Consider the following 12,771-nt stretch of genomic DNA (forward strand, 5'->3'; position numbering starts at 1 on the left):
GGTACCTACACCACAAGGACTGCAGGGGTTCAAGAAGACAGCTCACTGCAACTTTCTCAAGGGCAGTTAGGGATGGGCAATAAATCCTGGCCCAGACAGCGAAGACCACATCCCATGAATGAATTTTTTTTTTAATGGAATTTTAACAGACCTACTTACCACAGCTATAATGAGTTTAGTTGGTGTTTGGCTCCAGACTGCACTCAGTAGGAGCATAAGTATGTGTGTTAAAAACAGCCTGTGAGCATATCTCTCAGAATCATTTCATCACTCTCCATACTATCTAAAGCTATAGTTATATCATATTGGAAAAAACTAACAGGCTGGTTAACAATAAAACAAATGGAATTGGCAATGTCCAATATGTTAAAAGGTGCAAAGGAATGGTGCATTTCTATTAGCAGGGACTTTTTTATTTATTCTTTTATGGGACATGGGCATCCCTGGCGAGGCTAGAATTTGTTGTAGATTGCTAGGTGATTTCAGAGGACAGTTAAAAGTCAAGTACATTACTGTGGGACTGGGGCCATATGTAGACCAGGCAAAGATGGCAGATTTTCTTCCCTAAAGGACATTAGCGAACAAGATGGGTTTCCAACAATCAATGATGTTTCATGGTCAGCATGAAATTAGCTTTCAATCCCAGATTTTATCAATTAAATTTAAATTCCACCAGCTGAATCCATGCTCCCAGATTATCAGCCTGAACATCTAAATTACTAATCTAGTGAAATCACACTATGCCACAATCACCCCTGAGAATTATGCTGGTCCTCCAACAATAGGTGGTGCTCTATAGCTATCATCACTGCTCTCTGTCTTAATTGTGTACTGTGATTCACCCGGTGCTACCTCTTCAAACCCAATATCTAAATCTTCTGGGGTGCGAGAACTGTGCTTATGCTGAGAGTGATGCAAGATGCTGTGAGGCTGGCTTGCTTGCGATCATTGGTTGTAAGATTATGCTGTTCTTCTAGGCTTAAATAAACCAAAGCGATTCATAGGTTAAAATGCTACATGAAAATAGTATCCTCAAGCAGTCCTTTCATAGCACCATAGAAAGTTATAGCACAGAAGGAGGCCATTTAGCCTATCATGTTTATGCCAGGCCTTTGCAGGAAACTGCAGTCACCCTCGATTTTCCACACTATTTATTTGAATGAAGGGGAAATCATGGGTTTGAGGACCCATCAACACTTCTACCAGAAGTGATGACAGACACCACGGAATGAGTTGCCAACAGTGGCTGTCCCTGTATCAAGGCAGAAAGTGCAATATAAGCAAGAAGTCACTGCTGGTGATCCTAGCAGATGGAGGCTTATTGAGTTTGCCTGGCTGCAATTTTAACAATGGCTTTACATTGTTTATCTGAAATGTTTTAATGCCTGTGATTAAATAGAGAGGAGTGCCATTTGAACACAATGCTGATGTGGGTGTGACTTGGCACAGAACATGGTTCTAAAAATTAGTTTCAATGACAATATGGTTGATTCTATGGGCCAGATTTTTGTATGGGTTCGGGAGAACCCAACCTAGGCACTTTTGCACCTTCAAAATGCACTCCTGACCCATGGGTGACTTTGCTCAGCATTTTGTCTTTCACGCAGGGTTCACAGTGCATTTTGTGAGCCGCAATGGAGTGTGTGATGAGTGTGAATGTGGGGGGGAGGGCCAGTTAGAAGGCCCATCTCAGTTCTCCGACATAGCACCCCAGCTCCCAAAATGGTTTAAAGGCCCCCTAAACATCACTGCTCACCCAGCCCATGTCACCTCAGCTCCCCCAAACCCCAAGTATCCTTCACTGTCACTCACCCAGTTTCCACTATGCACAGTCCTCATGGGCCATGGAATAGCAATGGGAATTATTTTAAAATCACTGGAAAGAAATTAAACCTGTAACAATCTAATAAAACTCAGAATTCAAACACGCTACCATTAATACTGAAAAGGGAAAAATGTACTCCAGTATAAAAAAAGGAATCATTTAAGTGACTATTATGTTTGTAAGCAAACAAGTAACCACATCAAAGGAATACTCTGTTATTAGAACCTCTTAAAAATGTTATTCATTCTTGGATCAATAGGCCACCTGCTGCACTGAACCCATCACTCAGCCAAGCATTCATAATGACTACAGATGTCATAACAAAAACTTCCAGCTACATTGCTGGAACTGAGAAACAGAATGGTGCCCCATTTTCATTGCAAATCAGAGTGCCTGTCAATCACTGAAGAGGAGCAGGTGGAGAGATTTTTTTCAATTTTCGAAAGCTGGGTGTTTTTTTTTAAAACAGCCATATATGTCAGTTAATTTATATCATAGCACAGGCATGACATGAGAGGCTGACAGAATTTTTTTAAAAACATTTTTTAATGTATTAAGGCACTTTTGATAATTGGAAAAGTACTGTAATGCATGCCAATACATGTGGCTGGTCAATGTAAGAGTCAAATTACCTTTGCAGAGCAGATCCCTATGATGAGTCATTGCATTAAAAACATGTCTACATTACAATACAGCCTCTAATTGCAGCACTTGAAGGTGTCAAAGCATTTTACACTTACTTGTCAGAATGTTTTCGGCACATCCGGGAGGGGGAGAGTTACCTGAACGCTTTGTATCAGGAGGCGGTCACACCCAGTAGATTAAGTACCTCAAGTCCGGTCAGTGGTCAGGGTCAGCAGGGTGTGACTACAAGTGAGGCAGGTAGGGGGATCCTGTGTTCAGGAACAGAGGAGCCTCAGCTCTTGACCTTGTCCAGCCGGTACGAGGTACTTGCTCCCTGTGTGGATGAGGAAGAGGGCTGTAGGGAGGATAAGCCAGCTGACCATGGCACCGTAGCACAGGAGGCCATTCAAGAGGGGGGGGCAAAAAGACAAGTGGTAGGTGTAGGGGATTCTATAATTAGGGGAATTGATAGCATCCTTTGTAAGCAGGATCAAGAGTCCCGCATGGTATGTTGCCTGCCCGGTGCCAGGGTGAGGGACATCTCTGACCGGCTTGAAAGGATATTGGAGAGGGAGGGGGAGCATCCAGTTGTTGTGGTCCATGTCGGGACAAATAACATAGGTAAGACTAGGAAAGAGGACCTGTTCGGGGATTGTCAGGAACAAGGAACTAAATTAAAGAACAGAATCTCAAGGGTTATAATCTCCGGATTACTACCCGAGCCACATGAAAATTGGCATAGGGACGCGAGAATAAGGGAAGTAAACATGTGGCTAAAGGAGTGGTGTGGGAAAGAGGGGTTCCATTTTGTGGGGCACTGGCATCAATATTGGAACAGGAGGGATCTGTACCGTTGGGATGATCTCCACCTGAACCGATCTGGGACCAATGTTCTAGCGAAAAGTGTAAATAGGGTGGTCAACAGGACTTTAAACTAGAAAGTGGGGGGGGGAGGGAAGGGTAAAATTCCAAGAAGTATGACTAATGGGAAACAAAGCAGCAGGTTAGCGTGTGGGGGGGTGGGTTCAACTTCATGAAAAATTATGAAAAAACTGAAAAGAAAGGAGAGCCCAGGAGAGGCTATTAAAGTCTCCAGAACACAAAATAGGACAGAGTGTTTGGAAAGGGCTAGGAATCTAACTTCAAGCACATCAGATAAAGGGATGACAATGAGAAAGGGGACAGGAAATACAGGACTGAAGGTGTTGTATCTGAATGCACGCAGTATACGAAATAAGGTAAATGAGCTTGTGGTGCAGATTGAAATTGGCAGATATGATGTGGTGGGCATCATGGAGACATGGCTGCAAGGGGATCAGGACTGGGAGCTAAATATACAAGGATATACATCCTATCGAAAAGATAGGCGGATTGGCAGAGGGGGTGGGGTTGCTTTGTTAGTAAGAAATGAAATTAAATCGATATCAAGAAATGATGTAGGGTCAGATGATGTAGAATCTGTGTGGGTAGAGTTGAGGAACCGCAAAGGTAAAAAAACCATAATGGGAGTTATGTACAGACCTCCGAACATTAGTCAGGAGGTGGGGCACAAGATACACCAGGAGCTAGAAAAGGTGTGTAAGAAAGGCAAGGTTACAGTGATCATGGGGGATTTCAATATGCAGATAGACTGGGAAAATCAGGTTGGTAGTGGATCCCAAGAAAAGGAATTTGTGGAATGTCTACGAGATGGCTTTTTGGAGCAGCTTGTGGTGGAGCACACTAGCGAACAGGCAATTCTAGATCTAGTGATGTGTAATGAGGCAGATTTGATAAGGGAGCTTAAGGTGAAGGAACCCTTAGGAGGAAGTGACCATAATATGATAGAATTTACCCTGCAATTTGAGAGGAAAAAGCTGGAATCAGATGTAACGGTATTACAGTTGAATAAAGGCAACTACAGAGGCATGAGGGAGGAGCTGGCCAGAATTGACTGGGAGATGAGCCTAGCAGGAAAGACAGTGGAACAGCAATGGCAGGAGTTTCTGGGAGTAATTTGGGAGACACAGCAAAAATTCATCCCTAGGAAGAAGAAGCATACTAAAGGGAGGACAAGGCAACCATGGCTGACAAGGGAAGTCAAGGACAGCATAAAAGATAAAGAGAAAGCATACAATGCGGCGAAGAGCAGTGGATTGGGAAGCCTACAAAGACCAACAGAGGACAACTAAAAAAGAAATAAGGAGGGAGAAGATTAAATATGAGGGCAAACTAGCCAGTGATATAAAAGAAGATTGCAAGAGTTTTTTAGATATATAAAGGGTAAGAGAGAGGCAAAAGTGGACATTGGGCCACTGGAAAATGACACTGGAGAAGTAGTAGTGGGGAACAAAGAAATGGCGGAGGAACTGAATAGGTACTTTGCGTCAGTCTTCACAGTGGAAGACACGAGTGACATCCCCAAAGTTCAAGAGAGTCGGGGGGCAGAGGTGAGTATGGTGGCCATTACCAAGGAGAAGGTGCTAGGTCTGAAGGTGGATAAATCACCTGGACCAGATGGATTACACCCCAGAGTTCTGAAGAAGATAGCTGAAGAGATAGTGGAGGCGTTAGTGGTGATCTTTCAGGAATCACTGGAGTCAGGGAGGGTCCCAGAGGACTGGAAAATCGCTAATGTAACCCCCTTGTTTAAGAAGGGAGTGAGGCAAAAGACGGGAAATTACAGGCCGATTAGCCTGACCTCGGTTGTTGGTAAGATTTTAGGGTCCATTATGAAGGATGAGATTTCAGAATACTTGGAAGTGCATGGTAAAATCGGGCAAAGTCAGCATGGTTTCATCAAGGGGAGGTCATGCCTGACAAATCTGTTAGAATTCTTTGAGGAGATAACGAGTAGGTTAGACAAAGGAGAGCCAATGGATGTTATCTACTTGGACTTCCAGAAGGCCTTTGACAAGGTGCCGCGTAGGAGGGTGCTCAGTAAGATAAGAGCCCATGGTGTTAGAGGCAAGGTACTAGCATGGATAGAAGATTGGCTGTCTGGCAGGAGGCAGAGAGTGGGGATAAGGGGGTCCATTTCAGGATGGCGGCGGGTGACTAGTGGGGTTCCGCAGGGGTCAGTGTTGGGACCACAACTTTTCACTTTATACATTAATGATCTAGATGAAGGAACTGAGGGCATCCTGGCTAAGTTTGCAGATGGTACAAAGATAGGTGGAGGGACAGGTAGTATTGAGGAGGTGGGGAGGCTGCAGAAGGATTTGGACAGGTTAGGAGATTGGGCAAAGAAGCGGCAGATGGAATACAACGTGGGGAAGTGTGAGGTCATGCGCTTTGGTAGGGAGAATAGAGGCATATATTATTTTCTAAATGGGGAGAGAATTCAGAAATCTGGAGTGCAAAGGGACTTGGGAGTCCTTGTCCAGGATTCTCCTAAGGTTAACTTGCAGGTTGAGTTGGTAGTTAGGAAGGCAAATGCAATGTTGGCATTTATTTCGAGAGGACTAGAATATAAAAGCAGGGATGTGCTGCTGAGGATTTATAAGGCTCTGGTCAGACCACATTTAGAATATTGTGAGCTATTTTGGGCCTCGTATCTCAGGAAGGATGTTCTGGCCCTGGAGAGGGTCCAGAGGAGGTTCACGAGAACGATCCCAGGAATGAAAGGCTTAACATATGAGGAATGTTTGAGGACTCTGGGTCTATACTCGATGGAGTTTAGAAGGATGAGGGGGTATCTGATTGAAACTTACAGAATACTGAAAGGCCTGGATAGAGTGGATGTGGGAAAGATGTTTCCATTAGTAGGAGAGACTAAGACCCAAGTGCACAGCCTCAGAGTAAAGGGAAGACCTTTTAGAACAGAGATGAGGAGAAACCTCTTTAGCCAGAGAGTGGTGAATCTATGGAATTCATTGCCACAGAAGGCTGTGGAGGCCAGGTCATTGAGTGTATTTAGGAACGAGATAAATAGGTTCTTGATTTGGTAAGGGGATCAAACGTTACGGGGAGAAGGCAGGAGAATGGGGTTGAGAAACCTATCAGCCATGATTGAATGGCGGAGCAGACTTGATGGGCCGAATGGCCTAATTTCTGCTCCTATGTCTTATGGTCTTATTAACATGAAAAGTTGTGGTCCCAACACTGACCCCTGCGGAACTCCACTAGTCACCGGCCGCCATCCTGAGAAGGACCCCCTTATCCCCACTCTCTGCCTCCTGTCTTATGGTCCTCAGCAGGCTTCCCACAGTGTCACGGTTTCTGAAAGGAGATTTGTTTTTTAGGTCTTCCAAAGCCCTGCAATACTGTATAAAATTGGTGTGTGGGAGGAAATTCAAGTTTCCTGGGGTCCTGACCTCGGAAGAGGGGCATGTTTGTTTTACACATCGGGCCTTCCCAGCCCAAAAAAATGACACAAAAATGGCGTGGGGTCAGGAACACAGGGGAAAGTTGTTTCTCCTTTGAAAAAAATCTAAGGCCCAGATTTTCGACCCCGGGTCAGGTGCGCAGAGATGGGAGTAATCCTGGCTCTGTGAACCCAACCTTTAAAAGTGGCCACCCGCTGGCCTGATTTTCAATCTTGAGGGGGTGGTGGAGGTTGCGGGGGGGTGGGGGGGAGAGAGGAGGGCTGGAATCGGAGTCGGGGCGGGCGAGGCCTGAAGTGGTGAGAGGCCGGAGGCAGGCCATTGGGGATTGTGGATCCAGTGCCACAGAAGGTTGAGTGGCCTTTGGGGCTCTGGCAAGGTGAGTGGCTTGACTTATAGACACAGAGGTCCAAGGGAATGGTCACATCTGCATATAAAAAGCTGCAGATAAAATGCAAGGCCTAGCACATATAATCCTCAACGCTGAAGTAAAGGAATGTGTGAGCAGCTCATTTAGCTGCATGCAAACCAGATATGAATAGACGGTATGATGCACAGATGCATTGAAGAATATTAAGTCTGCATGTGCTACATATGAGGATGACATAAATTCATGTTGCATTTGCAGAACAAAAGGGTGGGGAACACCAAAAAAGATGGCCCAGACCCAGGGGGTGGGAGAGGCTACCTCAGGCCCACGAGCCCTGTGGGGCAGATGGAGATGGAGATCGCTGGGCTGCCAGAGCTGCTGCCTGTTGGTGATGGTGAATCTTCAGTAGCGGGTGATAAAGGAGGTGCTGAGATTGCCTTGACACATGTGGTAATGGTGGAGGTTATACTGTCACTTCACTGAGGACAGTGGGACATTGGAATGTGCAATGATGGGGTTGAGTATGCAGACAGCACCTGCATGGTTAAGGCAGTGGCGTGCATCAGAGAGTGCATTCATTATGACAAGATGTCATGAAAAGTCGATTACAAATTACTTATGGGCATATTGAACTTTTTAAGGAAGACTTGTGTTTTTAAAGAAATGCAAGCAAGGATACTGAGCAAAAGATGGCTGGTAATGTAAAGTGACCGCTTTCTGAAAAATACCTATGTGGATAATACTGACAGACCTGTCCTGAGATAACATGGAACGTTACACCTGAAAAGGTGTCATGGTGTCCTTCAAGCAGAGACACTTGAAAGGGAGGTAGGAAAGATGATAAAGACTGAACTTTAATCTCCTGAGGTTGTGGAGACAAATGACTGATTTGCAAGTTTCAGCAGTCACTCAAAAATCTATCTCCTGTTGATTTATATCTCAAAATGTGCAAATAGTTCTGAGATGGATGCAAAATGATTATTTCCCCCACGGGAATACACAGGGAAAAATGGGTTAAAAAGGTAGCTGCAGAACAGTGCAGAGGGTGCTGGTGTGCTGTGAGAATGACATCACAAGAAGACCAACTTGCAATTGCATGTGAAGTCTCTCTCTCTCTCTCTTTCTCTCTGTTGCTGGAGACACGGCTCAACAGAAGCCACAACCAAAAAAACAATTAGGGTAGTCTCTTCAGCCACTCTGCAGAACCAAGTGACTCCAAACCAACTGCGAAACTGCCAAAGTCAGCTCTACCGGACTCACCCAACTTAACGGCCACAACATATCACCTTCGATACCTCATGGACAAGCCAAAGACTGATTTGTATCTTTTTAAAAACTTTTATTTGGACTCTTAACTTCTCATTTCTGACCTGTGTGCATGTTTGTTGCATTTTTATTATTTTTCTCGGGTTTTAGTAACTAATAAGTTTAACCTTTCTTTGACTCAAGAAAGCATGTTAAATTGGCTCCTTCTGAAAAATAAAGACATTTGGACTGTGAAAAGGTATCGACAAGGGAAGGGATCACTTTTAAATTAACCTTGTTGCGACCAACCAAGTGGGTTGAATAAAGAAGGGGAGCCAGTTCATTCCTCCTCAGCTGGGAACATAAAAAAATTGGGGTCCCGTTCAGAAACATACGAACATACGAATAAGGAGCAGGAGTAGGCCATTCGGCCCCTCGAGCCTGCTTCGCCATTCAATAAGACCATGGCTGATCTGAATGTAACCTCAACTCCCCATTCCTGCCTACCTCCAATTACCTTTCACCCCCTTGTTAATCAAGAATCTATCTAGCTCTGCCTGAAAAATATTCAGACTCTGCTTACACTGCCTTTTGAGGAGGAGAGTTCCAAAGACTCACAACCGTCAGAGAAAAAAATTCTCATCTATGTCTTAAACGAGAGACCCCTTATTTTTAAAAAGTGACCCCTAGTACTAGATTGTCCCACAAGAGGAAACATCCTCTCCACATCCACCCTGTCAAGACCCCTCAGAATCTTAAAGGTTTCAATTAAGTCACCTCTTACTCTTCTAAATTCCAGTGGATACAAGCTTAACCTGTCCAGTCTTTCTTCATAAGACAACCCGCCCATTCCTGGTTTTAGTCTAGTAAACCTTCCCTGAACTGTTTCTAATGCATTTACATCTTTCTTTAAATAAGGGGACTGGTGCTGTACACAGTACACAGTACTCCAGATGTGGTCTCACTAGTGCTCTGTATAACTGAAGCATAACCTCCCTACTTTTGTCATCAATTCCACTCACAATAAATGATAACATTCTATTCGCTTTCCTAATTACCTGCTGCACCTACATACTAACCTTCTGTGATTCATGCACTAGAGCACCCAGATCCCTCTGAATCTCAGAGCACTGCAATTTCTCACCATTTAGATGATAAGCTTCCTTTTTATTTTTCTGCCAAAATGAATGATTTCACATTTGTCCAGATTATACTCCATTTGTCAGATCTCTGCCAACTCACTTAACCACTCACTTTGTAGCCTCCTTATATCCTCTTCACAATTTACTTTCCTATCTATCTGTGGGTCATCAGCAAATTAGCCACCATTTCTTTGGTCCTTTCATTCAAGCCATTTATATAAATTGTAAAAAGTTGAGGCCCCAGCACTGATCGCTGTGGCACACCACTCATCATATCCTGCCAACCAGAAAAAGACACATTTACGTCAACTCTCTGCTTTCTGTTAGCTAACCAATCTTCTACCCATGCCAATATGTTATCCCCTACACCATGAGCTTTTATTTTCTGCAATAACCTTTGATGTGGCACTTTATCAAATGACTTCTGGAAGTCTAAGTACAGAACATCCACTGGTTCCCCTTTATCCATAACATATGTGGCTCCTTCAAAGAACTCCAAAAAAATTGGTTAAACATGATTTCCCTTTTACATAACCACATTGATTCTGCTTGATTTCCTTGAATTTTTCCAAGTGCCCTGCTATAACATCTTTAATAATAGCTTCTAACATTTTCCCGATGACAGATGTTAGATTAACTGGCCTGTAGTTTCCTGCTTTCTGTCTCCCTCCCTTTTTGAATTAAGGAGTTACATCTGCTATTCTCCAATCTAATGGAACCTTCCCTGAATCTAGGGAATTTTGAAAAATTAAAACCAGTGCATCAACTATCTCACTAGCCACTTCTTTCAAGATCTTGGGTGAAGTCCATTCGGACCTGAGAATTTGTCAGCCTGCAGCCCCAACAATTTGCTCAATACTACTTCACTGGTGATTGTAATTTTCCCAAGTTCCTCCCTCCCTTCCACTTCCTGATTTACAGCTATTTCTGGGATGTTACTCGTAGTCTCTATAGTGAAGACTGAAGCAAAATACCTGCTTAATTCATCTGCCATCTCCATATTTTCCATTATCAATTCCCCAGATGCACTCTCTATAGGACCAATGCTCACTATGTTAACTCTTTTCTTATTTAAATATCTATAGAAACTCTTACCATCCATTTTTGTATTACTAGCTAGCTTTCTCTCATGTTCTAATTTTTTCCCTCCTTATTAATCTTTTTGTGATTCTTTGCTGTTCTTTATATTCTTTCCAATCTTCTGCCCTGCCATCCATCTTTGCTTAATTATATGCTTTTTCTTTAAGTTTGATACTGTCTTTAACTTTTTTAGTTAACCACAGATGGCGGGCCCTCCCCTTGGAATTTTCCTTTTTCATTTGAATGTATCTGTTCTGTGTACTCTGAAATATCTCTTTAAATAGCCACTGAACTTCTATTGACATATCTCTTAACCTCATTTGCCAGTTCACTTTAGCTAGCTCTGCTTTCATGCCCTCATAATTGCCCTTATTTACAGAGAACAGTGTCAATCCCCCTCACTATACTGTCCCCTACTACCACTACATTCCTTTTTGCTCCCCCGCACTTCTTGGATGACTTCCTGTACCACAGAACCATGGTCAGTTTGCTCATCCACCCTGCAGCCCCTGCTCTCATCCAAACAAACTGAGAGAAGCTCAAACTTGTTGGACAATTGCAGAGGCTCACACTCCTGCCCTCTGGGTCCCCTTATCTGTCTCACTCGCAGTGACACCCTCCTGTCCCTGGCCACTGCTCAAACCAGAAGACCCTATCCTAAGTGGTGTGACTGCCTCCTGGTATAAAGCATCCAGGTAACTTTCCCCCTCCCTGATGTGTCGCAGAGTTTGCAGCTCAGCCTCCAGCTCAATGACTCTGAGCCGAAGTTCCTCAAGCCGCAAACACTTACTGCGGACGTGTTTGCCCTGGATCACAATGTTATCCAGGAGCTCCCATATGCTGCAGCCTTGACACATCACCTGTCCTGCCATCCTTAATATGTTTTAAATTATATTAATCACTTATTTAATGTTGCTTTCTTATATATTTTAACTTCACCACCAAATTATATACAATTTTAAGCCTTAGGGTTAGAATAGAACTTACCTACTCACCAGATACTCACCAAACAGCTAGCTCCTTTCCCTGTAATAGAGCAAGAACCAATTTCTATGGGGTGAGAAAGATAGAAAGATGAAATTAACAACTCCTTCTCCCCCCTTCACTGAACTCCCCTCTCACCAAACTCCAAATCTTCATTCATTTGCCAAGGCTGCACTAAAGAGCCCTGAATTTGTAGTAAACTGAACTGGGGCTACAGTAACCAATTACAACCAGTTAGTAATTAACTACTCAGCTCCTACAGCTGAGAGTGTGTTTACCCTGTCTAAACTGCAAGAAAGAAAGAATTTATCCTGCTTACACTGTACTTTCCAGTTACTGCCAATTACAGACTAGATTAGATTTTAAGAGCAAAATTTAAGAACAAAATTAACACTTAAAACCCCCCTCTCACCAAATTCTGTGTCTTCACTCAGTTAGTCGGCTGCACTCTGCTTGCCAAGGCTGCACTAAAGAACCCTGAATTTATAGTAAACTGAACTGGGGCTACAGTAACCAGAAGTTAGCAAACTTGGAGGAACTCACCCAGGGACCGGTTGTAACAAAGGGCTAAAGCTAAACTTGTCATTTTCTGTCTCATACAGGTCATAGCTCTGCTCGCTTTTCCCCTAGCCCATATCATCTTTCAGGCATCAAGAGGCAGAGGAGATGTCTGAGGAAGCAGCGTCACATCACACTAGCCCACACTCCGCCAACTCAGCTACAAGCACACCAGAGGGATGTAGCACGCGTTTAGAGTCGGTGGCACAGGAGGTGAAAGTCACAGCACCAGAGGGCAGGGGGAGGTGTCAGAGTTAGAGACAACTGCGCACAGTCCTCCTCGAAGGATGATGCTGCAGTAGGCAAGAAAGGCTTGGGAGTCTCCATTTGTGGCGCAGTATTTGTCCAATCAGGAGCAGATGTGTGAACATCTGACCAAGTTCCCTGGGGCAGTGGGAGCTATTGGACTGCAATTGGAGGAGTCCATCACTGTCACGAGTTCCACATTGTCCTGGGGGCTCAACTGCATGAGCTCGATCCATGAGAGTTTGGCAAAGTTTGGTGACATGTGCACCATCACTCAGAGTGGATGCAAGAGCAGCGTCTCAGCCAGGAAAGGGTGCAAACCTCCCTCAGTAGCCTGGATCAGTCTGCTTAGAATATGAAATCCATATGAGATCCACGGAGTACATGAGGAGC

This window comes from Cetorhinus maximus, chromosome 5 (genome assembly GCF_964194155.1).
Source record: "Cetorhinus maximus chromosome 5, sCetMax3.hap1.1, whole genome shotgun sequence".
Classification (NCBI taxonomy): Eukaryota; Metazoa; Chordata; class Chondrichthyes; order Lamniformes; family Cetorhinidae; genus Cetorhinus; species Cetorhinus maximus.